Source organism: Abramis brama (assembly GCF_963993115.1).
Source record: "Abramis brama genome assembly, chromosome: 6".
NCBI lineage: Eukaryota > Metazoa > Chordata > Actinopteri > Cypriniformes > Leuciscidae > Abramis > Abramis brama.
This window is the reverse complement of record NC_139968.1, coordinates 11,411,711-11,417,531: the sequence shown is the minus strand read 5'-3', so window position 1 is coordinate 11,417,531 and position 5,821 is coordinate 11,411,711. Positions and strand designations below refer to the sequence as shown.

The following is a 5,821-nucleotide window of genomic DNA, read 5'->3' as shown; positions in this document are numbered from 1 at the left end:
GAGACTCGTAAGAGAAAGCGAAGGTAAAAAGCAGGAACAAAAACCGAAGACAAAAAGCCCAGAGTACTGAGCAAAGAGTCTCTGCTTTTTGAAGGTTTCCAACTACACTCCCTCTGTGGAGTTTTAGGCCAATTGGAACGCGACATTCCGAGCGGGAAAAACTTTCTTTGTCTTAGTTCCCAGTTTAATTTGCATATTTTATGGCAGCGTTAGGATTTGGTCAATTATACTCTAAACGATGGTAAACATAGTATAATACATTTTATCAGAGCCTGATGCATATATTTGGTTTCAGTACACGGAGAGCTTTACGTGGATACCAAATCAGATGCACGTCGAGATACATTGTTATTCTGTAGAATAAGCTTAAAAGTTCAACTAACAAGCCAAATAACATAACTTCATCATAAAGTTACCAAAACTGTGATGTACATTAATAAATGGGGAAGGAAACTGGATTTATAGAATCTAAACACGGTACACACATGATTTGTCTAACCTTATTACAAAAGTTTACAAGAATACATAGGCCACATCACATAGCAGGTAAGCCATTAAATGAGAAGATTAGATACATACATATTTCTCAAGTGATATAGAATATATAGAATACATAGGATTAACAGGGTTTTTATTTCTCTTCCTCTATGAGAAGTTAATTGAGAGTTGTGTTCCCTGGAAATTCCGTTTGGGGTCATAAAAGTTTATGGTCTAGCAGGAGGTAGGGTTACAGGATAATATTGGGGAACATTCTTAAAATAAACACTTAGAATTCGAAGCTACAAACTAGAGAATCCCACTATAGAATAAAACACAAACTAATCAAACATGCATGCTTTAATATGTCACCTACAGATTCTGATTTAAATGCAAAGGAATGTTTGCGTGTGTGTGTGTGTGTGTGGTGGTCTCCTGGCCACCTGGGTTTCTGGCTTGGAGAGAGAGAGGTGTGAGCAGATAAGAATCTCTTAGAGTTCTGAGATGTTCTCTGTTAAGCATCACTCGGTAACAAACGTGTCAGAAGAGATCAATTCAGTCCAGACTCATGCACTGTAAAAAATGATTTTATGTCAAAGTAAATAAAACAGAAAAAATCATGTATCTTTTGCTAAGAATAATTTTGTAAAAATGAAAACTTTAGTATATTAAGTAAATCCTAATTATATACTCATTTTTTACTTGTAAATATTAGACATCCAACAGACAAGTGAAATTGACTTCTGACTCTCTGGCATATTTACATACATTAATTAAGTACTTGAAGCAAATTTTAAAAAATCAAGTAAAATTTAGTCCTTGAAGAAAGGAATCTGCGCATGCGCAGAAAGAAGAACACACGCGATGATTGAGGGATTTCGAATCTCCACTCCAACGGCTCTCGACAGGTAAGCAACAGTAAAAAACTGCATTATATTACAGATTTATAATGATTTTTTGATTAATTCAACGATTGTCTTGTCATCACTTCATGCTATACATTTGAAAAGTTTAGTGTTCTTAAGTTTAGAGACGTGCTCCAGAAAAAAGTTCAGAGAGAGGCAGAGGAAAGCACCCTGTTTATTTTACAAAAGCACAATGTTTTATTTCGATTGAAAGTGGAAAAAGTAGACATTTAACAGTTTATTTTTTCATATTTCTTAAGTCTGTAATCTTTATGACCAAAAATGACGGAGTATAAGTCTAATTTGCTGCTATGTGAAAAAAAATCGAGCAAAACGCGCGGGCACTTTTGCCGACTCAAAGAGGGTTAATATAATGACGAGTTAGTTTAGACGTTAGCCATATTTTTGTTTTAAACTTTACGTTTTACACGATTTATCAGTAATTACGCCTAAAAACCATGAATATGTCACTTAAATCATGATCTTTTTGTTTAATATTTGTTATTTTGTGTGCAATTTTCTTTATAGATGACAAATATTGGCCACAAATTAACAATAGGCCTAAGTGAGAAGGTTCTCGTTCCCTCATCGTGCACAATATAATTCATTTCCTCATTCATTTGCTAAATCGTGCATACTATCTATTAAATGGTGCTTTTACTAAATCGTGCCCACGTTGTAAATGACAATAATTCGTACTCCCAAATGCCTAATTCGTAGCCTTGATATCTGCTGTGTGTCACATGTTAGCATTAATGTGTGTAAATTGACTATGAGAGTAAGGTCATGCAGGATGTTTTTAATGATTTGGTTTAAATGAAATGAATAATGTGAATGCAAATTAATTAACTTTTAATTTAAAAGTATTTGCTGTTTACTGATTATTGTTTTTTTCTCTCTCTCTTTTCTTAATTTCAGGATATTTCTCAAATGCATTCAGCCCTTTGTGCCTCTGTTGCTGTAAACCGGTTGAGAGGGACAAAGAGAGAGACCGAACACACTGAATTGTTATTATTGTCATTATAGGTTTCTGTATATGCTTATTTCTTAATAAATTACTCTTAACTGCACATTGTCACAGTATTATTTTGTCACATTATAAGAGTAACATTTAATTTAATTTAAAATAATTACCAGCACTGCATAAAACAAGTAAAATGTATTTAAAATATCAAGTGGTTTTACTTAATTATATTAATTATATCATATTTGTAAGTAAAAATTACTCAATATAATTTAACAGGCCAAGTTATATGTACTTATTCACTTTGTGAATTTTACTCGGCTTAGTTAAGTAGATTTACTTAATTTCCATCAATGTGAAATTTACTTGAAAAAAATTCGTGCAAAAACTTGCCTTATTAAAATTGAGTAAATTCTACTTATTGTTTTTCTCAGTGTGGAGCCATGCTGTAATTTAAATTCATGAGTTTAAGGTTTAAAAGCTCCAAGTCATAGTTAGATTGTCCATCCGCTACACCATGAAGATCATGTTTTGGTGTGGGTTAGACGACCATCTTTATCACCAGATACCAGCATCACCTACCACTTGTTCCCTTGAGAGCTAAATTGATTGTGCTGTGGCTAAGTGGTATTTCCATCACTGTTGTCAAGGTTGAAGAAGACGATAATTTCACTCAGTCGCTTCCTCCCCAGTCCACTCCAGCCATCCTTGCACCAGAGTTCGCTCCAGTTCATGAGTCCAATCCAGAATCTGTTCAAGCCCCTGAGTACAGTCCAGTGTCGGCTCCAGCCCGAGCAGTACCCTGTCATGGCCGAAGTGGCTGTTGAGACTTGACTTGAAGACTTGACTTGAACTTGAAAACAGAGACTCGAGAAAAACATAAGCCATTTTGGTACGGCATTTCCGATTACGCTCTCTCTTTACTACCCCCCACATTACATCATGAAACGCAACATTTTATTATTCATTTTTAATTCATTCATTCCCTATCAACATGTGCTGCAGCAAACACACCAAGCCAGTGTTATTATATTTTATTTATTTATTTATTTGCACAAATTAAAAGAAGTACAACACCAAGGACATACTGATGCATATACAGTGCCGGAGAAGGCAAAAAGCCAGTATGGCTTATCTAAAGCCTCCACCAAAGAAAGATAAAAAATAACCAAAGAATACAAACACAATATAATACAACTCATACAAACATTAATAAAAGAAAAAAACAAACAAAAAAACAAACAAGAAAAAAAAATATGTCATGATAATACTGGTGATAAAACAACAAGCACTTCTCAGTAAAATGAAAATACAATGAAAAATATAGAATCAACCAAGTGCACAAACTAGTTCATCAGCAGACCTCTTAAAACTCTTTTAAAACTCTATTGAGGTGCATTGTCTCGCCACATGAGAAAATCTATTCCTTATCTGTGTACCTTTAAATCTTATTGAAAATTGGCCTCTACATGTGGTAAAGTTTGGAGGATGAAGATCCATTACCTGCCTGGTATTATGGGCATGAACAGCTGAGTTAGCTTTAAAGTATAACATGAACTGACCAGGAATCTTTCCTTCCGATGAAAATAATTTGTACATGAAAACACATATTTGGAAGGTGTTAATGTCAAAAATTGAAAAAATCTGCAGTTTCTTAAATAACATAGCTGAAGATGTGTGGGAACCTGAACGAGCCGCTATCCTGACAAACCGTTTCTGGAGAATTAAAATTTTATGTAGCTTTGTAGGAAATGTGCTCCCCCACACCATGTTAGAATATGACAAATACGGATAAATTAAACTGTAATATTACGCGTAACACATCTGAAGGCATGCATATTCCCCCATTGGAAAAGTGCTGTTATATAAATGAACACCAAACAATAACAATATATTCAAGTCTTACCTTGTGATAATCTTCAAGTCATTTAATTTGAAATGCAATCAATAAATCCAAAGGGGAGCTTTATTAGACATTAAAGTAGAAATCAGTGTTGATATTTCAAAACATGTTTAATTACAATAACTAGCTGAAAGAACTATTACTAAAAACAGACCAAAGAATTGAGACTTGACATGGATATGCCTTTAGGGACTTGTGAACATGTGCACAAGTATCTGGGGCCCTCGTCTCGGCCACGACGGCCAGCCTAGTCTCCTGTCCTCCCTGCTCCTACATTGTGGTCATAAGCATCTTCGTCACTGTAACGAAACGACTCAGACAGATGGTGACAATTCAACAGTATGAGTTTATTAAAGCACAGCGAGAAAAATGGAAGCAGGTTAGTGGATTTTCAATAGTAAAGTTCAGAGATGATAGAACTCTGGAGATGGTGCTCTTTGTGATTGGTTGTTGACAGAGCCTGGCATGTCTGTCACATTCACTGCCACGGCAACCAATATAAACTCCTGTCTCCTGTGTTCCAGCCACGGGGCCATTAGAAATTCTTATCACCTGTGACACGGCCATGGAGGCCATCCCCAAGACACCTGTCTCTGCAAGGCCTGCTCCCTGGCTCCATGAGCTACTGGTGCCTCCTTGGTGAATGGGACGCGGGGGATGTCCTGGAGGATCGTTGTCCTGCCAGTGTCCACCTGTATACCTGGACACATTACGCTAATGAGAATTTGGAGAAATGTGCTTATTTGTCACTGTAAGAGCCATAATTGGAATAATTCAAATGTAATACTAAAATCTTAAATGTTTGAGTAAGTATTTAAAATAGTTTAGGTTTATGTTATTTCTGTACATTCGTTGAGCACCCCCCTGTTTAAGTTGTAATGGTTTGCTCTGTTTTAGTATTGGACTGTCTTTAGCTCAATCGAGACCACAGAACACTGTGACTTTAGTGCCTGCTCTATATATTTAAGTATTTTGACAGGATAATCAATTTGTCAGCTTATGACCTACATTAACTTCTTGTGCATTTTTCTGTGGTGGAAAACACTATCTGTTGAGACCATCCCAACAGTAAAAAAAAGAAAAGAAAAAACAGCTGAAGACACACCTCGTCCATTAGCACTTAAGACACCATTTTAAATGTGGCCAATACTGTGAATTGTTCTGCAGCTTAAATTGAGTTATAAATAATTATCCAACATCTCGTACATGTTCACAGTCCACTGTGCCACAGTTCTGACAAGAGGAATCTATTTTAAAGTAATATAGCACAAGCTAATTGTTTAAGTGAGATGAGATGCCTTTAAGTGTTTTACTGTGAACCATTGCTGTCCTCTGGTGGTCAAAGACAGTAAAAATACTTGGTGGGAGGAAAAGAAGGATATTTGAGATTTAAAAAACGTGAACATCTTGAAAGATGTCACATCGTAAATTCAGAGTGGACAATAGACATTTAAAAATTATTAAAATAAAAGAAGTGGACCTCAAGAAAAAAAAAATTAAAATTAAAATTAATAAACAAACCCTTGGAATTAAACAGGCTGATTTTCCAGCTAAGCCTGCCAAAAGAGATTC

The 5,821-nt window shown here is 35.5% G+C and overlaps 1 long non-coding RNA gene across 1 annotated transcript; it reads left to right on the top strand.

Annotated features, from left to right (window-relative positions):
• The first annotated feature begins 1,059 nt into the window (after positions 1 to 1,059).
• Positions 1,060 to 2,452, top strand: LOC311085516. Its single transcript, XR_014606857.1, has 2 exons — positions 1,060 to 1,385; positions 2,301 to 2,452. It is a non-coding gene; the product is annotated as an uncharacterized lncRNA (long non-coding RNA).
• The last annotated feature ends 3,369 nt before the right edge of the window (positions 2,453 to 5,821 follow it).